This window comes from Gopherus evgoodei, chromosome 9 (genome assembly GCF_007399415.2).
Source record: "Gopherus evgoodei ecotype Sinaloan lineage chromosome 9, rGopEvg1_v1.p, whole genome shotgun sequence".
NCBI classification, from domain to species: domain Eukaryota; kingdom Metazoa; phylum Chordata; order Testudines; family Testudinidae; genus Gopherus; species Gopherus evgoodei.
This window is the reverse complement of record NC_044330.1, coordinates 12,941,984-12,965,945: the sequence shown is the minus strand read 5'-3', so window position 1 is coordinate 12,965,945 and position 23,962 is coordinate 12,941,984. Positions and strand designations below refer to the sequence as shown.

The 23,962-nt window shown below is 42.4% G+C and overlaps 1 long non-coding RNA gene across 3 annotated transcripts in view; it reads right to left on the bottom strand.

The window, feature by feature from the left end:
- Positions 1-23,962, bottom strand: part of LOC115657222 — a 155,952-nt gene that overhangs the window by 16,295 nt on the left and 115,695 nt on the right. The window contains exons 3-4 of one of the 3 annotated variants that reach the window (XR_004001925.1): positions 23,806-23,873; positions 7,227-7,381 (exon numbers count right to left, since the gene is read on the bottom strand). The exons of 1 other annotated variant lie outside the window; for it this stretch is intronic. This is a non-coding gene — a long non-coding RNA (uncharacterized LOC115657222). The remainder of the gene's footprint in view (positions 1-7,226; positions 7,382-23,805; positions 23,874-23,962) is intronic. One more of the 3 variants, XR_004001923.1, reaches the window with a different exon arrangement.

Genomic DNA, 23,962 nt, shown 5'->3' with positions numbered 1-23,962 from the left:
AAAAACAAAAACAAACAAAAAAATCCCCAAAACCTGCAGAAAAGTCCCTCTGAACCGGAAATGGAGGCAAAATGCGTACTATTGAGAGCTTCTGCCTGGACTCAAAAGAGACGAACACTCACAAACGTCCTCTGTGTGTGGCAATGTACCACAGAAGAAGAAGGGTGTGCAAGCAGAGTGACTGTGTGATTACCAGATCCAAAAATTACAGAAATCTATACAATCAAACATTTAACATGATCATACAAGGTTTGTACCCTCACAGCTCATTTATTCCTGTCTCCACCCACTAGAAAACCTAGTGTGTAATCCAGCATGTGAGAATGATCAAGAACATTCTATTTTTCCAAATATGTTGCTACTGATATTCCCACAATAGATCATTCAGAGCTCTATTTAAGAGGTTGTGTCAATTGAATTGAATTATATGGTCTCCTGCTGGTACATAAAGTGCAAAGGCAAAGCTGAGGGGTTTATTTTCAAAACAGGAGACATTGATCCTATGACAATGTTCCATTACAGTGACTTTATTTCTATTAGACACAGTGATTACATCTACATGAATCGTTTGTACTGATGGATACTGGGTGCTCTAAGAGGTGCACTGTTTTCTCACTATATGTTACTGTTGATCAGTTGCATACTGACTGGTTTGAGAATAGACTTATTCAGAGCTTCAAATAATAACTATTTATCTACAAGGAAAACGCTTAAAGCTATACTAGACATATAAATTAGCTGGTTTCTGACTGACTGACAGGGTTAGTTTGTTTGTTTTGGAAACCCTGTTAGCAAATAGCAATTAATGACCCAGCAATCTGGCATAGGTCCATTTGTTATGATTAATATAGTTAGGTTACTGACAGTAATGATAGTGTCTCTGTGGTCCTTGCAACTGTTTTCTGCTGAAGGAATCCTTGATACTCCTGCAGTAGTATTGCTATCTTGACAAGAGATTTCAGACAAAAAGGTAGATGAGCATACCACTTGAGTTTTGGTAAGAAATCAATTATCTGTTTTGCGGTCGCAGAGATAGATCCTGAAACTCACCACCTGCTTTGTTTCCCCTTTCCCACTAATCTCACCATCTACAGTTCCAACATCTTTACCTATTCTTTTTCTCCTCCCCATCCCTATCCCCCTCCTTCTTCTAACCACATAAATCCAACACACTCCTCAACCACCTCCTCCTCACCTCCAGTGACATCTGCCCCAAACCTGGCCCCCCATCCACTCCACTCCACCCCACCCCACCATCACCACTTCTGCCCCTTTGGTCCCTTCCTTACTAGCCTCATGACCAGCCCTCGTCACCTCTTATCTCTCCTTCTCCTGCTTCCTATGGGATGCTTGCCCATCTCTAAAAGCATCACAGCTATCTGTGACCTCTTCACTTCTTGCCATGGCCATCTCCAGGTTCCAAGAGAGATCCGGATTTTCCTGGTGAAACCACCTCAGCAGCTGCAGTCTCTTAGAGCAACTTCATTTGCTCCTGCACTCTGTATCAAGAATCATCCCCTGAGGAATGTGGTGGGGATGTTATGCTTAGCTTCTCCTGCTCCTGCTGCTTCCAACTTCTCCCTATTCTTACTCCTTCTGTAACCAGCACTCCTTCTAGCTCTTTTCGCTTCTTCCCCCACAATGCTGTTATCAGGTTTTGATTCCTAGCTTGCCATCTTCCTTACATCAATCTCCACCCGTCCTTGATGACTTTATCTTCCATGCTGATGGCCTCTGCAAACCACTAAACACCCACCTTCTTGCTCGCATCTCAAATCAATTCTTCCACTGACCAAACTGACCACTCACTTCAGCTAGATCTTCACCAAACATTGCTCTCTCTCTCCCTCACTCTGGTCTCTCCATTGCAGAGTTCCTTTTTTCGATCATCAACATCAATAACTTATCTTTCTCTCTCAGCTCCCTCCTCCCTAATCTCTCTTTACTTTCTTCCATTGACATTTCCTTTATCACCATTCCATGCTCTCGTCCACCTCTCCCACCACAAGGTCTGTCCTGCTATTCCCTAGTCATAGCTCATTCCCAACAAGCTGTGACTTCTGCCTTCTACTAAGCATTGTACATTTGATTGTTACCTCATCCTCTTACCTCCACCACTTCCAGCCTGTCTGTTTTGTTCACCTGTTGCATACTGCCTGCCATGTAGACATTAAGCTCTCTGGGGCAGCTCTCTATGGCTTTTGCTGTTTGTCTGTACGTCACCTACCACAACGGAACCTGGATTAGGATTTCTCAGTGCTACCATGTTACAAAAATAATAATAATAGATCCAGTGTTTCAAGTTTAGGTCCTAACAAAAACAGGCAATTTGTCACATACCTAAATAAAAACAATCCACCTCCATCAATGGATCCGTGGGAACTAAGGAGGCTATATACACTGATGCCCGTTGATGAAATTTGTAAGTGTTCCTAGATTTGGAACACTTCTTGAAGTTCTCTGCTTCAGTGTCTTGATTTGTGTCACAGAATGAAAGGAAAGGCCCTGTGACCAACTGGCTAACTGACAGAAAAGGAAAGTTGTTTAAGGTTTTATAAGGCAGGGAAGAGTGGACAGGAGAAGAGGGAGATTGAGAGTTTTCTGTGAGAGAGAGTAAGGAGCATCAGGGGAGTGCTGCTGGAAACAGAGATGAGGAGAAGGGAAGCTGAGCTCCAACATGATCTCTGAGGAAGCAGTGGGGGAAGCCTTCTGGCATCCTGGCCTGAGACTCTAGAGAGCAAAGCCCAAGAACAGTGGCCTGGCTATCCCAAAGACTGGGCGAAGCCAGGGAGGACTGAGATGCTGTACTAGCTGGGGAAATTGAAACCAAACCTCAGAGAAAAGAGACTATGAAAATTTAGCCAGGACTCAGAAAGGAGAGGCCTCAGTGGAATACCTCAGAAAGAGACTTTATTTGAATCTGCAACATAGACAGACCTTCAGGAAAGAAGGGTCTGTATGCAGTGGGAGATGGGACGAAAGAGACCAAGTTTGAGGAAACAGTAGGTTAATAAACTAGTCCCCAAGGTGTGTTGGTATGCAACACGAGCCTTGGTGGACTTACTGGGGTGCTCCTGGGTGAAGGAAAAATGAGGCTGGGTGCTGCAGAACAGGCATACTAATTGACAACTTGCCTCAGCATGCTGCTTTGGTTATTTGTTTTTTTTTTAATTATTATTTTGTTTAAAAAGAAGTTGCTAGAGGTACTAAGGACTCAAAGTACCCAGAAAAATCCTATGCTCCTCTACAGCCCATTCCTTTTTTTCCAGTGATTGAGGGCATCAGATCCAATTACACTGGTCTCTTAGAGAAGGCTAAGTGAACATGACCTCCTTCAACAGTATGACCTTGAAGCATCACTAGCATGTTCGTTTTGCTCTGGCTTAAAAAGCCACAAACGCAAATTACCCCATATGGGTCTTTTTAAGCAGTTCATATGTGAAAATAAAATGTCTTTTGGACCAGCACAAAAATCAGTCAAAACTAACCTATTAAAGATAAATACTAGCTAAAACTATACTAGCAACATAAATCAGAAGCACACATGAGGCAAGGAAAACGTTTCCCAAGTGGCATGGCAGAAAGAGAGGCACAGAGAATCATTATGGGGTCTTCTATAACCACTATTGGAATGGAGGAGTCATGCATGTTCTGTAATTGTTAAACTGCTTCAGAAAAGCTCCTGGGTTGCCAGGCACATCACACAACTTCTGCAGTGGCGATACAAGCAAGCAATTTGATTATTTTTTTGGGGGGGGGGGAGAAGAGGAGAGAGAGAGAGAGAGAGACAATAACGAGGTGGTCTGTTCACAGAGCAAGTGGAGAGAGTTTGATCTTTTCAAAATGCAAATAAAACGGACTTGCTTCCTCATTATTAAGACTGTTCCTATATGCTATTCCCCAGGAGAAAGGTTTTAGAATTATCAGCTCTGCCAGCATCTAGTTTAGGGATAACAAATACTTCTTCTGAAATTCTTGTGTGAGAAAGCTGCCAAATTTTTCCTGAGGCAGATGTTCTGTTGAATACTAACTACTATGAGTCCACTGTCTCTGAAAAATGAAGGGTGAAACAGAAAACCCCTGTGAAAAAATACCATAATGAAAAAACAAAATTTCATGGGATTGAGAGAACTTTCAGCTCCAATTTTTGAGGTTTTTACTACTGAAAATATAAACTTTTAACAAGGGAGAAATATAATCTCCATTTTTAATTACCATTAGTTGAGCATTACTACTTCAGAACCTCCTTCTTATCTAAGATTAGGCCAGATACATTCCCCTGCATTTGGGATGAAGAAGTAGCTAGCAGCATACTAGTGGGAACAAAGTGAATTAAGAGTGTTGCGATGGCACTGAGTATGTTTCTATAATGGCCGCCATTTATTAGCATGACGGGTATTACTACCCATGAGTCTTGGACTGATGTCAAATATGCAGATTCATGCTTATGAATATTAATGATAGAAATACACTATAGTTTAGACTCACCCCTTTCCCTCCCCACATTAACCCAGATATTAAACACACCGAGAATGTATACTGCACTTGGACTCTGGTATTTAGTAATGAAAACATGTGCCACCATAGGGAGAAGGGATAGCTCAGTGGTCTGAGCACTGGCCTGCTAAACCTAGGGTTGCGAGTTCAATCCTTGAGGGGGGGCATTTAGGGATCAGGGGCAAAAATCTGTCTGGGAAATGGTCCTGCTTTGAGCAGGGGGTTGGACTAGATGACCTCCTTGGTCCCTTTCAACCCTCATATTCTGTGATCACACAGACTCTCCAAAGCCATAAAACGAGCCACAGAGCCTAGAATAAATTAAACTTAAGCTATCTGGACAAGCTTCCCTTAGGCCTAGGTAAACATCTTGGGAAGAGTTAATACAAGTAACCCAGAATTGACTTATTTGGTAAAACAACAACAAAAAGGGTAACAATAATATCAAAACCAGACTTCAATGAGAAACTGCAGAACTGGAATTAATTTGCAAACTTAACACCATCAAATTAGGCCTGAATAAAGACTGGGAGCGACTGGGTCACTACAAAAAATCATTTTCCCTCTATTGATACTCACTCCTTCTTGTCAACTGTTGGGAACAGACCACATCCACCATGACTGAGTTGGCCTCATTAGCGCTGACCCCCCCACGTGGTAAGGCAACTCCCACATTTTCATGTGCTGTATATTTATACCTGCCTACTGTATTTTCCACTCCATGCATCTGATGGATGGGTTATAACCCACAAAAGCTTATGCCCAAATAAATGTGTTAGTCTCTAAGGCGCCAAAAGGACTCCTTGTTTTCTGTTTGTTTGTTTTTAATAGTTTAGAAGGGGACTTTTCCTTTCCCACACACATTTTCAATACCATCTTTGCTTTTTTGGATAGTTAACTCTGGAAAATAAGCCACTTTTCTCACTATCCCACACCCCACAAATGATCTGCATCCAGGCTACGTTTTCATTCAAAAATGCTCAACCATGACAAAAAGCAAGTGTGTTACCAATGCAAACATGATCAAAGGACATTTTTGTTTTTTAAATAATACAACCTCCAATCTCACCCCATACATACCTATATGCAATTAAAAGGCTGACTAGTAGGAAGAAATAATTAAATCAGCACTATCTCAGAGTTTTAACAAGGGGGGACGCGATACTTAAAACAAAATAACTGCTCATACTGTGAAAATGAATTAGAGAAGGGAGGGTTACAAAAATTAAAGAACAACAAACATGCTTCTGGACTTCAAGATTTAACGAGAATGACATTTTAAATAAAATGTCAAGTAAAATGTTCAAACACATCCACATGACTTAGAAGCCTAAGTCCCATTGACTTTCATTCAGAATTAGTCTTAAGCTCCATGGGGCCAGATTTTCAAAGGTATTTAGGCACCTAAAGATGTAGATAGGTACTTAGTGGGATTTTCAAAAGCACCTACCTAATTACCATTGATTTGGGAGTTAGGCAACTAACCTCCTTGGGTGCTTTTGAAAGTCCCATTCAGCATCTATCTTAGGGCTCGTCCAGACTAGGGGGGGGGAATCGATCTTAGATACGCAACTTCAGCTACGTGAATAACGTAGCTGAAGTCGAATATCTAAGATCGGATTACTCACCCGTCCAGACGGCGCGGGATCGATGTCCACGGCTCTCCGTGTCGATTCCAGAACTCCGTTCGGGTTGATGGAGTTCCGGAATCGATATAAGCATGCTTGGGGATCGATATATCGCATCTAGATTAGATGCAATATATCGATCCCCGAGCAATCGATTTTAACCCGCCGATACGGTGGGTAGTCTGGACGTACCATTAGATAACTAAATATCTTTGAAAATCTTTCCCCAAACTGCCTCATTGTTGAAAATAGGACTTAGACTCCTAAATCATTTAGGCACTCTTGAAAACTTTCCCCACCATGTTTTGTTCAACCATCTTTTTATTACTTAAAAAAAAAGATACAAGCTGTCAAATGTATAAATGCAATTTAAAACACTAAGGCCCAGTAACCTAAAGAATGCAGTAACACTGGAAAACCATGAATTCAGTCAATTCATATTATACCTGACAACAGTGAGGATGACACCAGGGTTGCACGTATACCCCATTACTGGGTAAAGTTACAAGATGTAACATACCCTTTTTCAAATACACTTTTGTTTACTTAACATCTGTTCAACCATGGATTGCAAAACAAAAACAAAAAAAGTCTTTTAAGGCCAACTTCAAGCTTCTTTCAAAACCAATAATGGCTATTCTGAGAAATAAAAAGTATATGACAAGTAGTACGTTTCTGGCACTGTGAGATTCCAACCAGCTTTCCCCCCGCATTAAATTTAGAGCAAATTTCATAGTAGCAGTTTGTCACTGGTGATCTTAACTCTTCAACCCAGGCCTGGGAACAGTTACATGTGGATATGACCTAATGGAGTCATAGGCAAAATGGCACCCACAGCTAGTCTGGTTTTACACCTTTGTACAGAAGGATCAATTTCATTACTGCCCTACTTCATAATTTACATCTCTTCGAAAAAAGAAGGCAAGAACTGATAAAGCATTCACATACCTTCTCTTATTGCACTATATGCAGGATTCCAGTCTACAATCCTTCCTATTAGTGCAAATTATTAGCAATTCTTTGAATAAAACAAAACAGTATAAAACAAAAAACATATTTCACACACGTCATAGCTTCCAGGGCAGTTGGATGTGTGGGTACCTGAGGCCTGTGGTTCTTGAATTAGGGGGAGGTCTGCTGCTGTTGGGAATTTCCAGGGCGGGTGCATATGAGGGTACCTAGGACAAAAGAGCTGGTAGTGGTAGTTTCTGGAGCAGCAGGGCCGGGAATTTCTGGGTTACTTGGATGAGCAGTGCCTGGAGAAAGGAGCAGAGGATTACTGTTGGCGTTGGCAGTTCCAAGTTGTCATAAACAGATAGCTAAGGGTTAATGACTCTTTCGCCTAAAAAAAAAAAAAAGTAGCCTGAAGCACCTGACCAGAGGACCAATCAGGAAACCAGACTTTTTCAGATCTGGGTGGAGGGAAGTTTGTGTGTGAGTCCTTTGTTCTTGGGTTTTCTGCCTGTACTCTCTCAGCTATGAGGAGTGTTTTTTTCTATTTCCTGCTTTCTAATCTTCTGTTTCCAAGTTCTAAGTACAAAGATGATTTGTTGTTTTGTATTTACATGTCTATAGTTGCTGGAGTGCTTTGAATTGTATTCTTTTTGAATAAGGCTGTTTATTCAATATTCTTTTAAGCAAATGACCCTGTATTTGTCACCTTAATACAGAGAGACCATTTTATGTATTTTTCTTTCTTTTTTATATAAAGCTTTCCTTTAAGACCTGTTGGAGTTTTTCTTTAGTGGGGAACTCCAGGGAATTGAGTCTGCAGCTCACCAGGGAACTGGTGGGAGGAAGAAGTCAGGGGGAAATCTGTGTGTGTTAGATTTACTAGCCTGACTTTCCATTCCCTCTGGGTGAAGAGGGAAGTGCTAGTGTTTCCAGGACTGGAAATAGAGAGGGTGGACTCCCTCTGTGTAGATTCACGGAGTTTGCTTCTGTGTATCTCTCCAGGAACACCTGGAGGGGGGAAGGGAAAAGGTTTATTTCCCTTTGTTGTGAGACTCAAGGGATTTGGGTCTTGGGGTCCCCAGGGAAGGTTTTTTGGGGGACCAGTGTGCCTCAAAACACTCTAATTTTTTGGGTGGTGGCAGCTTTACCAGGTCCAAGCTGGTAACTAAGCTTGGAGGTTTTCATGCTAACCTCCATATTTTGGACGCTAAGGTCCAAATCAGTGGTGGGATAGAGAGAATCCAGAAGCCAGTAGGAATATTATATTTTTCTTTTCTCTGCTAGGGCTTTTAAGCAGAGAGAAACAGTTTGGTATTAAAGGGAACCAGAGAGAATTTTTTTTCTGCTCTCTCTGGCAGTTGTGGCTTGCATATTAAGCAAGAAACCATTAAGGAACTATTAAGAGTCTTTTGTCACACAACAGCACTCCCATTAGAAGTCACATACCAGCATCAGAGGGGTAGCCGTGTTAGTCTGGATCTGTAAAAGCAGCAAAGAATCCTGTGGCACCTTATAGACTAACAGACATTTTGGAGCATGAGCTTTCGTGGGTGAATACCCACTTCTTCAGATGCATGTGGTGGAAATATCCAGGGCAGGTATATATATGCTAGCAAGCAAGCTAGAGATAACGAGGTCAGTTCAATCAGGGAGGATGAGGCCCTCTTCTAGCAGTTGAGGTGTGAAAACCAAGAGAGGAGAAACTGGTTCTGTAGTTGGCAAGCCATTCACAGTCTTTGTTCAATCCTGAGCTGATGGTGTCAAATTTGCAGATGAACTGAAGCTCAGCAGTTTCTTTGAAGTCTGGTCCTGAAGTTTTTTTGCTGCAGGATGGCCACCTTAAGGTCTGCTATAGTGTGCCAGGGAGGTTGAAGTGCTCTCCTACAGGTTTTTGTATATTGCCATTCCTAATGTCTGATTTGTGTCCATTTATCCTTTTCCGTAGAGACTGTCCAGTTTGGCCGATGTACATAGCAGAGGGGCATTGCTGGCATATGATGGCGTATATTACATTGGTGGATGTGCAGGTGAATGAACCAGTGATGGTGTGGCTGATCTGGTTAGGTCCAGTGATGGTGTCGCTGGTGTAGATATGTGGGCAGAGTTGGCATAGAGGTTTGTTGCATGGATTGGTTCCTGAGCTATAGTTATTATGGTGCGGTGTGCAGTTACTGGTGAGAATATGTTTCAGGTTGGCAGGTTGTCTGTGGGCAAGGACTGGCCTGCCACCCAAGGCCTGTGAAAGTGTGGGATCATTGTCCAGGATGGGTTGTAGATCCTTGATGATGCGTTGGAGGGGTTTTAGCTGGGGGCTGTATGTGATGGCCAATCCATGCAACAAACCTCGATGCCAACTCTGCCCACATATCTACACCAGCGACACCATCACTGGACCTAACCAGATCAGCCACACCATCACTGGTTCATTCACCTGCACATCCACCAATGTAATATACGCCATCATATGCCAGCAATGCCCCTCTGCTATGTACATCGGCCAAACTGGACAGTCTCTACGGAAAAGGATAAATGGACACAAATCAAACATTAGGAATGGCAATATACAAAAACCTGTAGGAGAGCACTTCAACCTCCCTGGCCACACTATAGCAGACCTTAAGGTGGCCATCCTGCAGCAAAAAAACTTCAGGACCAGACTTCAAAGAGAAACTGCTGAGCTTCAGGTCATCTGCAAATTTGACACCATCAGTTCAGGATTGAACAAAGACCGTGAATGGCTTGCCAACTACAGAATCAGTTTCTCCTCTCGTGGTTTTCACACCTCAACTGCTAAAACAGGGCCTCATCCTCCCTGATTGAACTAACCTCGTTATCTCTAGCTTGCTTGGTAGCATATATGTACCTGCCCCTGGATATTTCCACCACATGCATCTGAAGAAGTGGGTATTCACCCACAAAAGCTCATGCTCCAGAACGTCTGTTAGTCTATAAGGTGCCACAGGATTCTTTGCTGCTTTTACATACCAGCACTATACACATGCAAATAAAGTGGTTTTTCTGGTTTACTTTACATTGAAAACATTAGCTAGAGGAAGAAAGGGAAAAAGGCACTGTTGCTAGGCAGACCCCAGGAGGCAACAGAGCCTGCAGTTCAGACAATAAACACCAGAGGGCGCCCCAACACAAGAAAACAGGAACCATGCCTACCAAGACAAAAATGGAGGCCGAAGTACAAGTCAAAGAAGCTCAACACAGATGAGAACTGGAAAAAAGACTACAAGAGATGGAGCTGAGAGAAAGACAAAGAGAGGCAGCCTACAACAGAGAGAAAGCAGCCAAAGATGCAGACCACCAAAAACAGCTGGAACTCCAGAGGGAAGCCCACCGACAGGCCATGGAATTAGAAAAGGCTAAGCAAAACACAGCCAACCCTAACAACCCTGCGCCAATGGTTGTTCCCTATCACAGGAAATTTCCCACCTACAAGGCAGGTGATGACACCGAGGCCTTCTTGGAAAATTTTGAAAGAGCCTGTCTTGGCTACCGCATCTCGGAAGACCAGTACATGGTAGAATTGAGGCCACAGCTCAGTGGACCTTTAGCAGAGGTGGCAGCTGAAATGCCTAAGGAGAACATGAACGACTATAAACTTTTTCAAACCAAGGCCAGATACAGAATGGGGATAACCCCGGATCATGCCCGTCGGCGTTTCAGAACCCAAAAGGGGAAACCAGATGTGTCATTTCCCAAACACGCCTACTACGTTGGGAAAAATTATGACGCCTGAATATCAGGACACAATGTTAAATCCTTGGAAGAACTGCACCTCCTCATACAAATGGAGCAGTTCTTGGATGGTGTTCCTGAGGACATAACACGGTACATACAACATGGAAAACCCAAAAATCTCGCTGAGGCGGGGGAGATTGGAGCCAGATGGATGGAAGTGGCAGAAAGCAAAAAAGCTACTGTCAAGGGGAACGAATACCCCAGGGGGCACACCGAGCATAAACCCTACAACCAAGGACAGCCAAAGACCCCACATACAACCCAAGTCAAGCCACAGACGCCCTATTCTTCCACCTCACCAGTCTCCAGTAACTCACCTCGGCCCAGTGACCCATCAGATGGAAGATGAACTGGGACATATCGAGGCCAACTGTCCAAAGAACGCCATCCGAGTGCAATTCATTACACCACCATCACCCAAAAGATCCCCAGGCCCAGATGCCTCTCAAATACCCTTGGAGCGAAGGGAAACTTTGAGAGTGGGCGGAAAGAAGGTTACTGCGTGGAGAGACACGGGGGCACAAGTGTCAGCTATTCACCAATCCTTCGTAGACCCCAAATTCATCAACCCAAAGGCCCAAGTGACAATTTACCCCTTCATGTCACAAGCTGTAGACTTGCCTACAGCTGAACTGCCTGTCCAGTACAAAGGCTGGTCAGGAATGTGGACTTTTGCAATCTATGACAATTATCCTATCCCCATGCTACTGGGGGAAGACTTGGCCAACCAGGTGATGCGGGCCAAGCGAGTGGGAATGGTTACATGTAGCCAAACCAGGCAAGCTCCCAGACCCATTCCTGTTCCTGAGCCGTCCACAGACGCCCCGTCTGTGTTACCAGAGACCCAGACAAAGGTAGTGGACCCGGATACCATGCCAACCACTGAAACAGCCACAGCCCCTCCAGTCCCAGGCCCAGAACTGGAACAGCAACCAGCACCAGCAATTGCAACCACATCTTCAAACTCAACGCCAGAGGGCACCAGCGAGCCAAAACTGGCAGAAGCAACAGTCAGCCATACCCAAAAGGCTCAGCCAGAGCCTGAAATACCCTCAGGTGCACCAGCGGAGAGTGGTTCACCAGCAACGGAAACAACCCCATCACCTACATCGCTTCCAGAGGGACCAAGCCCAAGTCCCCAGTCTGAGGAAGAACTGGTAACCCCAGCCTCAAGGGAACAGTTCCAGACTGAGCAGGAAGCAGATGACAGCCTGCAGAAAGCTTGGGCGGCGGCACGGAGCACCTCACCGCCTCTCAGCTCTTCTAATCGATCCCGGTTTGTTATAGACCAAGGACTTTTATACAAGGAGATTCTTTCTGGTTGACACCGGGAAGAATGGCAGCCGCAAAAACAGTTGGTGGTTCCAACTAAGTACCGGGGGAAGCTCTTAAGCTTAGCCCATGATCATCCCAGTGGCCATGCTGGGGTGAACAGAACCAAGGACCGGTTGGGGAAGTCCTTCCACTGGGAGGGGATGGGCAAGGACGTTGCCAAGTATGTCCGGTCTTGTGAGGTATGCCAAAGAGTGGGAAAGCCTCAAGACCAGGTCAAGGCCCCTCTCCAGCCACTCCCCATAATTGAGGTCCCATTTCAGCGAGTAGCTGTGGATATTCTGGGTCCTTTCCCAAAAAAGACGCCCAGAGGAAAGCAGTACGTACTGACTTTCGTGGACTTTGCTACCCGATGGCCGGAAGCAGTAGCTCTAGGCAACACCAGGGCTAACACTGTGTGCCTAGCCCTAACAGACATTTTTGCCAGGGTAGGTTGGCCCTCCGACATCCTTACTGATTCAGGATCTAATTTCCTGGCAGGGACCATGCAAAAACTTTGGGAAACTCATGGGGTGAACCACTTGGTTGCCACCCCGTACCACCATCAAACCAATGGCCTGGTGGAAAGGTTTAATGGAACTTTGGGGGCCATGATACGTAAATTCATTAACGAATACTCCAATAATTGGGACCTAGTGTTGCAGCAGTTGCTGTTTGCCTACAGGGCTGTGCCACATCCCAGGTTAGGGTTTTCACCGTTTGAACTTGAGTATGGTCACGAGGTTAAGGGGCCATTACAGTTGGTGAAGCAGCAATGGGAGGGGTTTACGCTTTCTCCAGGAACTAACATTCTGGACTTTGTAAGCAACCTACAAAGCACCCTCCAACACTCCTTAGCCCTTGCTAGAGAAAACCTAAAGGATGCTCAGGAAGAGCGAAAGGCCTGGTATGACAAACATACCCGAGAACGCTCCTTCAAAGTAGGAGACCAGGTTATGGTCTTGAAGGCGCAACAGGCCCATAAGATGGAAGCATCATGGGAAGGGCCATTCACGGTCCAAGAGCGCCTGGGAACTGTGAACTACCTCATAGCATTTCCCAATTCCTCACTAAAGCCCAGAGTGTACCATGTTAATTCTCTCAAGCCTTTCTATTCCAGAGACTTACAGGTTTGTCAGTTTACAGTCCAGGGAGACGATGCTGAATGGCCTGACGGTGTCTACTACGAAGGGAAAAAAGACGGTGGCGTGGAAGAGGTGAACCTCTCAACCACCCTGGAACATCTGCAGCGGCGACAAATCAAGGAGCTGTGCACTAGCTTCGCCCTATTGTTCTCAGCCACCCCAGGACGGACTGAACGGGCATACCACTCTATTAACACAGGTAATGCTCACCCCATTAGAACCCCACCCTACCAGGTGTCTCCTCATGCCCAAGCTGCTATAGAACGGGAGACCCAGAACATGCTACAGATGGGTATAATCCGCTCATCTACCAGTGCATGAGCATCTCCAATGGTTCTGGTACCCAAACCAGATGGGGAAATACGCTTTTGCGTGGACTACCGTAAGCTAAATGCGGTAACTCGTCCGGACAACTATCCAATGCCCCGCACCGATGAGCTATTGGAAAAGTTGGGACGGGCCCAGTTCATCTCTACAATAGACTTAACCAAGGGGTACTGGCAAGTACCGCTAGATGAACCTGCCAAGGAAAGGTCAGCATTCGTCACCCATGCGGGGGTCTATGAATTCAATGTCCTTCCTTTCGGCCTTCGAAATGCACCCGCCACCTTCCAGAGGCTGGTAGATGGTCTACTAGCAGGACTGGGAGATTATGCAGTTGCCTACCTCGATGATGTGGCCATTTTTTCAGACTCCCGGCCCGAACACCTATTACACCTGGAAAAGGTCTTTGAGCGCATCAGGCAGGCCGGACTAACCGTTAAAGCCAAAAAGTGTCAAATAGGCCAAAACAGAGTGACTTACCTGGGGCACCAAGTGGGTCAAGGAACCATAAACCCCCTACAGGCCAAGGTGGATGCTATCCAAAAGTGGCCTGTCCCAAGGTCAAAGAAACAGGTCCAATCCTTCTTAGGCTTGGCCGGGTACTACAGGCGATTTGTACCACACTACAGCCAAATCGCTGCCCCACTGACCGACCTGACCAAAAAGACCCAGCCAAATGCAGTTAAGTGGACTGATGAGTGTCAAAAGGCCTTTACCCAACTTAAGGCAACGCTCATGTCTGACCCTGTGCTCAGGGCCCCGGATTTTGACAAGCCATTCCTAGTAACCATGGATGCATCTGAGCGTGGTATAGGAGCAGTTCTCATGCAGGAAGCAATGGATCACAACTTCCATCCTGTCGTGTTTCTCAGCAAGAAACTGTCTGAGAGGGAAAGTCACTGGTCAGTCAGTGAAAAGGAATGCTATGCCATTGTGTACGCCCTGGAAAAGCTACGCCCATATGTTTGGGGACAGCGGTTCCAGCTACAAACTGACCATGCTGGGCTAAGGTAGCTTCATACTGCCAAGGGGAACAACAAGAAACTTCTTCGTTGGAGTTTAGCTCTCCAAGATTTTGATTTTGAAATTGAGCACATCTCAGGAGCTTCTAACAAAGTAGCGGATGCACTCTCCCGTGAGAGTTTCCCAGAATCCAGTAGTTAAAAAGTGTTCTTAAACTGTAGAAGTCTGTTAGTTATATACTTAGTGGTATATGTAACGGTGCATGTGTTGTATTAATCTGTTTAGTTTAAAGTTCTAGGAGGAAATCGCCGCCAGTGAGCTTTCCCCACTGTCTGCAATTTGGGGGGCGTGTCATAAACAGATAGCTAAGGGTTAATGTCTCTTTCACCTAAAAAAAAAAGTAACCTGAAGCACCTGACCAGAGGACCAATCAGGAAACCAGACTTTTTCAGATCTGGGTGGAGGGAAGTTTGTGTGTGAGTCCTTTGTTCTTGGGTCTTCTGCCTGTACTCTCTCAGCTATGAGGAGTGTTTTTTTCTATTTCCTGCTTTCTAATCTTCTGTTTCCAAGTTCTAAGTACAAAGATGGTTTGTTGTTTTGTATTTACATGTCTATAGTTGCTGGAGTGCTTTGAATTGTATTCTTTTTGAATAAGGCTGTTTATTCAATATTCTTTTAAGCAAATGACCCTGTATTTGTCACCTTAATACAGAGAGACCATTTTTATGTATTTTTCTTTCTTTTTTATATAAAGCTTTCCTTTAAGACCTGTTGGAGTTTTTCTTTAGTGGGGAACTCCAGGGAATTGAGTCTGCAGCTCACCAGGGAACTGGTGGGAGGAAGAAGTCAGGGGGAAATCTGGGTGTGTTAAGATTTACTAGCCTGACTTTGCATACCCTCTGGGTGAAGAGGGAAGTACTTCTGTTTCCAGGACTGGAAATAGAAAGGGTGGAATCCCTCTGTTTAGATTCACGGAGCTTGCTTCTGTGTATCTCTCCAGGAACACCTGAAGAGGGGAAGGGAAAAGGTTTATTTCCCTTTGTTGTGAGACTCAAGGGATTTGGGTCTTGGGGTCCCCAGGGAAGGTTTTTGGGGGGACCAGAGTGCCCCAAAACACTCTAATTTTTTGGGTGGTGGCAGCTTTACCAGGTCCAAGCTGGTAACTAAGCTTGGAGGTTTTCATGCTAATCCCCATATTTTGGACGCTAAGGTCCAAATCTGGGACTAGGTTATGATACAAGTGTAGCGAGTTGTTGTCAGTAGTACCTAGGGCACACGAGGGACAACTGAAAAAGGGGTTTGATAATTCCTGGAGCAAACACCGTCTCCCCAGAATATTCTCTCCTCCCTGGCATGAGTTTGCAGGGAGAGTAGTCACAGGGGAGGAGAGGCAATGAGCAGGCACCACAGCTGCCACTGGGTGTTCGGGAGGCTGAACAGTACAAGGGGTTGTGCTGGATACATGAGATTTCAGCAGGGATGCAGGCAACTCTGACAGGGCTGCCAAATGCATGTATCCCAGGAGATGCCTGCCACCTGGAAGCCCTGCAACTAGAGAGATCTTTTTTTTTTTAAAAGCCTACCTCAATGCAATTCTATCCACAACTTCTACCACACATAGATTCCTCCATGGCACAATAAGCTCCCTTTCATTTCCAACACAAACCCAACTACAGTGCACACATCCAATCTCCAGTTCCTCTCAATCACACTCAAGCATGCTACCATAACTTCATTATGTACAAAGTATGTGGTCAAACACCATATTATTTAGGTTCTGCCACTGTGTACCTTTGTAGGAAACAATTCTTAATCCAACCGAGGTTGGAACTCAGTGTGATTGGGAGGAACTGACTGTATGCTTTTTGGTTGGTTATACATTGAAATTAAAAAGGGAATTTTTTGTGTGGAGCTGAGTAGTCTGTAAATGCAGCTGGGTACTGGAGTTTAGGTAAATCATGAGAAATGAAGTTAATATGGATATTAGTGTAAACTACTGATCTCCTCAATTGTCAGTGATTGTGTTGATAAGGAATGCACTTGAAGACCCTTTTCTCTATTGTGCTTTGCATATGAATATGTACTGATGATTCCCTTCAAAGGTGTTGGTATGTTTTTGACAAGACAACATATCTGTGCCACCAGCAGGCACCTATTCTTTTGACTCTTAGGCCTAGTCTACACTAGGAGGGGCTAGGGGAGGGGGAAGGGAAGAAGGAAATCGATCTAAGTTACGCAACTTCAGCTATGTTAATAACGTAGCTGAAGTTGACGTACTTAGATCGACTTACCGTGGTGTTTTCACCGCAGTGAGTCGACTATGGCCACTTCCCCGTCGACTCTGCCTGTGCCTTTCGTGGTGGTGGAGTACAGGAGTTGACGGGAGAGCGCTCAGGGGTCAATTTTTTGCATCTAGACAAGATGTGATAAAATCGATCCCCGCTGTGTCCATTGCTGCCTGATGATCCGGTGGGTAGTGTAGACATACCCTCACTTAATTCTCCTTAAAGTTAAGCATGTGTTTAAGTGGTTTACTGAATCAAGACCTAACTGGGCTCCACTGTAACACATATACATAAGATTTTATTACTGTGTATATGAACACATGCAAAGGTGATGTGCAGCTGATATGTTGTAGAGTGCATGGTAAATTCCATCATCTCTGACCACATCTCCTATGCCCTGTACCGAAATCAGTTTCTGCTGGGAGTTATTCTAACACTTTAAACTTCCAAGCAGCAACCCAATTTCTTTTAAAAATTTACCTGCCACAAATTTGCTTACTCCTTTGCCCCTCGAGACCTATATTCCCTAACTGAAACCAAATATTCTTAAGGCAGGACATAGACAGTCCTAATCCAGTGGCAAAGTCAGATCTTGCAACTTTGCAAATCTAGAAATAGGAGGTTTATACCACTGGAAAGGGGAGATTCTTTGGTTTCAAACACTTGGTTCTAGCCCCAGATGGTTCCTAGATACTGGACTTTTAAATTATGACACTTTTACATGTAAAAATCTATTTAAAAGGTTAATTTTAGAGGATTTAAGAATGTATTATTTTTTCTTTCCTTCTAAATCATTGTAAAGATAGCCTTTTACTACCAAGGCAGCCTGCTTGTACATGTGATCAGGTACAACAATTAGTCTCAATAAAATATTCAAAGCCATCATAATTTTTAGATACATTTTTGCTTTTCTGTTAAATATGCGAGATACATAGAATTATGATAGTGTACTTGTGAGGAATACAGCATATTCAATTCCTTCAAAGCCTTTATATCATACCATCATGAAGTCTTCAGTGCATCTCTCACACATGCACACAAAAGATCATTTCTACATTTAAGCTCTGCACTAATTGCCCATGCAGGAAAACCAGTAGGGTCTGAAAAAGAAGCTATTCATAACAGTGGTTTGAAAGGCATAAAGGAGCCACACAAGAGGAGAAGTTGAAAACCAGTGCAATGCTTCCTCCCCCTTATTGCTTAGGACAATGTCATATGTCTGCTTTTATTCCTGAGAAATTTCTCAGTTCATCCCAACTGAAAAAAATCATTATTCAAAACTTGAAACCAGAAACATTTAACATGATATATAAAATTGAAATGTATTTTTATGTATATAAAAGACATATTAAGATGGTCTGTGAGCCATTTACAAAGAAAACATATTTTGAATTAAACATTTTCTCCAACCTAACTGTAAAATAATTACATGTTCACAGAAAAGTATTCACATTGCTAAGGTGCAATTAGAAATATTAGCACTGTTCCCCCTTTTGAAAATTTACTGTGAAGAGAAAATATTTGCAGTTCGTAAAAGCTAACCAGCAGCAGTGACGGAAATATGCTGCACCTTGTATCCACAGGCTAGCTATTATACAGGCAGCTGCAGTGAAGATGTCTCCTAATTGCCCCACAAATGACCTCTTCTGTTTCTTTTGGGGGATGAGGTAATTACAGTAACTACCTCTGCCAGTTTACTCTTAGGGCTTCTCCTTACCAAATGCTGCCATATTACATGAGATAGCTTTTCAAATATAGCCAATGCTTACAACAGTGTAAAGTGAACTCCCCTCAAACATTTGAATCACAGTTTCACAAGTGCAAATGGCAGCTCTTACATTTCTACGATTCTAAAAACATGAACACTTTTAAAAACATGAGTCAGTAAAATAATAAGTTAATGGGGGTGGGAAAGCCCACTAACTTTTCTAGCTTTCATTATACTCTAATAAATACTGCTCACAGCATTTAAATCATTTTTACAGATTCTCAAAACTATATTTCTTTGATCCCAATGACTTTCTGACATCTTTACCTGCAATTAGTTTATATACTTACAATGTGAATGCTTTTCAGAATTTCCCTATGTTATAGCTGATTAATCTGGGGGCACTCAAAGCTACGAGCATATCTCCCAGGTGGTAGATGGGGAGTATTCACATGTGGACAGCTCTGAATAATGAATAAGGACCCGTGGACCTTGGGTTGTACTTAGGGCTGGTAATCTCTCTACATAAAAATAAATGTACCACAGAAAACTTACTACCGGAGCCATAATGGTATGCAGCAGGCTCGAACACGAGATCAACTTCAATTGAAGAATATGATGGACATTGCCCAAACTCATAAGGAAATCTATGTCCTGAAAAGTCCTGTTGCTCAAGACCAGGTCAGTAATGAAAATCAGATTTTGGAATCTGAGAACAGTGTATGAAGCTACTAAAACTGCTCAAGTAATTAAAGAAATGGATAGATACCATCTTGATGCCCTTGGAATCAACAAATGCAGATCGACAGGTTCAAACAAACAATACTTTAGAGAAACAAATAAGACATCATCTACGCCGTGAACATCAGTAGTAGACATGACGCTAGCATAGCAATCCTAATGGTGAATGAAGCAGAGCAGGCACTGACAAAGTGGGAATCAGTCAATGAAAGAATTATTAAAGCTAACTTTCAGACTAGAGTCTTCAAACTAACAAGTCATGCAATGCTAAGGTGACCAGATGTCCCAATTTTATAGGGATAGTCCCGATTTTGGGGTCTTTTTCTTATAAAGGCTCCTATTACCAAAAATCAGGATTGTCCCTATAAAATCAGGACATCTGGTCAACCTAGCAATGCTATGCACCAGGGAACAAAAAGCCAGATGAGTAACATTCTTTTTAGGATTTGTTATAGGATGTGTTAATCCAGGTCCCAAAACATGATATCCTAGTGACTATAGGCGATTTTAGCGCAAATGTTGGCAGTAACAATGATGGATTAGATAAAGTTATTGGCAAGTGCTGCAGGGATTTGGACATGAACCAAAATGGTGTACGGTTAGTAGAAATTTGCAGTGTAAACAACACCATGATAGGTAGAACAGTATTTCCTCATAATGAAATCCATAAGGTGATATGGAATTCCCCAGATGGTACTACAAAGAACCAGAAAGAAAACTTCTGCATTTCAGTAATGTTTCGCAGCTCATTAGCAGATGTACGTGGGTACAGGGGAGCAGATGTGGGCACTGACCACAGTCTTTTTATCACTAAGATGAATATCAAGTTAAATAAAATGAAGAAGGTTAAAAAGACCTCACATCAACAGTGCCCCATTAAAAGACCCAAACACAAAAAGTGCTTTTCAGCTTGAACTGAAGAACAGGTTCAGTGTTCTAATAGAGTTAACTGAAGAAAACTAAGACACTGATACTCTGTGGGAAAACATCAAAGACTGCTATCTAAAAAGAGCTAAGATGATTCCAACAATGAAATCTAAAATGGAAAAATGGATTAGCAATGTTACTTGGGCAGCAGTGAAACAGAGAAGTGTAAAGCAAAAAACTCATGCAGGCTAAGAGAATGCATGTGGTAAGAAGCATACAGAAGTTCGGATAGAGAGGTAAAAAGGAACACTAGAAGATCTAAAAGGGCATATATTGATTCAAAAAACATCAAGAGGCTGAAGATGCTTGCTCAAGACATGACCTTACAAACTTGTATAAGATAATTAAACAGCTAACAGGAAACTTTAGCAGTGCTGGAGACCCTATTAAAGATGCAAATGAAAAGACTCTTAGTATAGAAGAAGAACACAGGAAAAAAATGGGCAGAACAGTTTCAGGCTGTTTTAAATAGACCAAGCCCAAGCAAACTACTAGAAATACATGATGAAGACCTACCACTAGAGCTTGATATTGATTCAGGAGATATAATAATGGGGAAAAAAAAGTTAGAAAAGCCATCAGTACATGCAAAAATGGGAAAGCAATTGGGAGAAGATAACATTACTGAATTGATACTTTAAAAGAGAGATACAATAGTTCTCCAGACTTCCTTTGTGTTTTGGGGTAGAATATGTAATGAAGAAAAGAACCCAAGAGAGCTGGAAGAGAGGCTTTATAATGAAATTGCCAAAGAAGGGTGATTTTACCAATTGCAATAACGTTACACTCGGTACCTGGAAAAATCATGGGCAACATCATCCTGAAAGATCTCAGGAAGCAACCAGACCTTCAATTTAGAAGGAACATCCAGGTTTTAGACCTTGAGATCAAGTGCAGACCATGCTGTTGTTCTCAGATGTATTACATAATTAAGTGAGGTGTGGCAAGCATCTCTTGTAATAAATTTTATAGATTTCCAGAAGGCTTTTGACAGAGTACACAGAGACAGTCTTTAGAAAATTATAGCATTCTATGAAAAACCAGCAAAAATAATCAGAATCACCAAAGATCTATATAATGCTGAATGTGTAGTCGGAGATGGAGACATCATCAGTCAATGGTTTGAAGTGATAACTGAAGCAAGGCAAGGGTGTATTATATCCCCATTATTGTTTGCACTGGTCACTCACAGTCATGAGAAAAGTAACTGCAGAAGGCAACCAAGGAAATTTATGGACAAATGACAAAGCACAACTGAATTATCTTGTTTTTGGTGATGACACTGTTCTCCTTATTCAACATATCACTTAATGGAAGAAAAGCTTTTGGCAGATAAAACATACCAGCTTGTTTTGCTGTATCAACAAGGGGAAGAAAATATATGGCAATCAGTGTTCCAAAAGTAATCCTTAGAGTGGAGGAAGAAACACTAAAAGAAGTCAGTCATTTTACCTATCTAGGGAGTGAGATGTGCAAGGACGGTGACACCATGACACCATGCTAGATGTCAAACAACAAATATCAGAAATAGCAAACAGCTTTCATACACTTGAAAAGATTTGGAAAAGTAGCTTGATTGGTATGGACATAAAATATGAATTTAACACCAGCATCTTGTCCTCCTTAATGGAACAGAGTTACTGCAGTTTACTACAGAAATTGAGAAGACTAATTCATTTCAAAGTAAAGGCCTGCAATAGGTCTTTGGAGTCCATTCAAAAGTGCTTCTTTCAACATCAGAAATTCTAAGTAGACCAAGCCAATCTAAAACATCAAATATGGTAAGATATGGCAATTTAGGATATGCTTTAAGGATGTTACTAACACAACTTCCATAGCAAGTAATAGTATGTACATCACCTGGAAAGAGAAAAAGAGGGCGACCTAGAGAAACATTATGCAGAACAATAAAGAAAGAAGCTAAATCCATCAACATGACAGAAGCCTGAACAGACCAGCACAAGACCGAAATAAACAGCGGAAGCTGACGGAGGCCCTATGCACCTGAGGGTGCAGGATGATAAAGAAAAAGAATAGCTGATTAATGTTACTCAAACATTAATTATTCCACTTTTCTTTTACGTAAGTCTGAAGGGCATGTCTTTCAACCTCCCCAAAACACAGACATCAGAGTGTGGAAGTGCGTATTATTATCTATGCTTATGCATCTGTGTATATATTCCATACTCTAATAAACATAACTGCATGTTGAAAAACAGACATGCATACAAGCATGTTCAAATTTTAAAGGTATACTTGTATGCACAATCCAGTGATAACAAGAAAAATTGCTTCCCTCTTTATTCTTATCAGCATAAATCTACAAATGGATGTCCCTTTCCTCATTCTTAGCTGTGGGCCTCAGCACCACCCAGTTCCAACAAACCCTACTCCCACACCTAAAGATCTTCCTACTCCCCCCCCTTTTTTTTTTAAAAAACCACAAAGAAAAGGTGATCCCATTTGGAATTCTCAATGAAAGCATGGTAGTAGCCCCATTGACTTCAATTGCTCAAGTGTTTTGCTGGACTGGGGCTAGAGTAACCAGACACTTCTGGGATCAACACTTGAAGTCAGGGAGATCCTTCTCTCTGCTCTGTTCCTCTGTACACTTGAGGTGGCTCATTGAAACAACCAACCTGTCTTTGAGTGTCCTCTGTAGACGTATGATTCCTCACAACGAACGGTTACTTTAAACTGTAATGAATGGTGGGGAAAAGAAGTCTGCTACACCCACAAGACATTTGTTAAGTTACAGCATATATTAAAAATTCCATAGATACAAGTACAGTATCAATTACCTACTGCTGCAAGAAGAGGCACAATTGTGCTCTCACATAGTACATGAACATTGCTGTTGGTATACAGTTCAGAAAATAATCTTGCCTTTGTTAAAAAGGTGAGGTAATCTCATCTCTATTATGGTTCTGGCCATGAAACGGACAATAGACTAAAGAGAAGAAGGTAAAGAAATATTCAAGAGGTCAAGAGACCAGAGGGGGAATTCATTTATATACATATATTTAAAAAAAAATCAAAACAAAAACATTATTGTAGTACATTAGAATCAGGGAAAAGAGGACTAGTAATGGTACAATTTGTCTGAGTAAAAATGCTTTTTTTTTAAACCAGCCAAAGTTTTAACACTTCAAATACACATCCTTCAGCCCATGTGCAATATCTTGTGTATGAAACACTAAAAAAAAAAAAAAAAAGTACAAAGTTGATCCATATTAAGATGATAATGGCTCCATACTTCAGGGAAACAATAAAGCTGCTGCAAGTGTTTTGTCAAAGATCTATTTAATAACATTTCCATACTATGAATTGATGTGTTATATTATAACAGCTCTCAAGGAGACAAACATGGATTTATATATTAGAACATAACAGCTCCAAAGGAACTGTTAAAAACTATCAAATAAAATAATACATAATGTAAAAACTCAGCAGACTGCAAAAATTAATACCTAACCAATACGGTGAATTCATATAGAGTCGGATACCCATTTATATCAAAATAATAGTCCACCTCTATTTAAAAAAATGTATAAATCATTGAGTGTCCTTACCAGAACTACTCTCTGAAACCTCACAAAATTGTGATGTGGCAGCAGTGCAGCCCTTGGTATTACACCACCTGTAACACAAACCATATTATGATACTTTCTGTCAATATATATTTGAAAGAATGATGGAAATAGTATAAGAGATATTTTTCTACTAGAC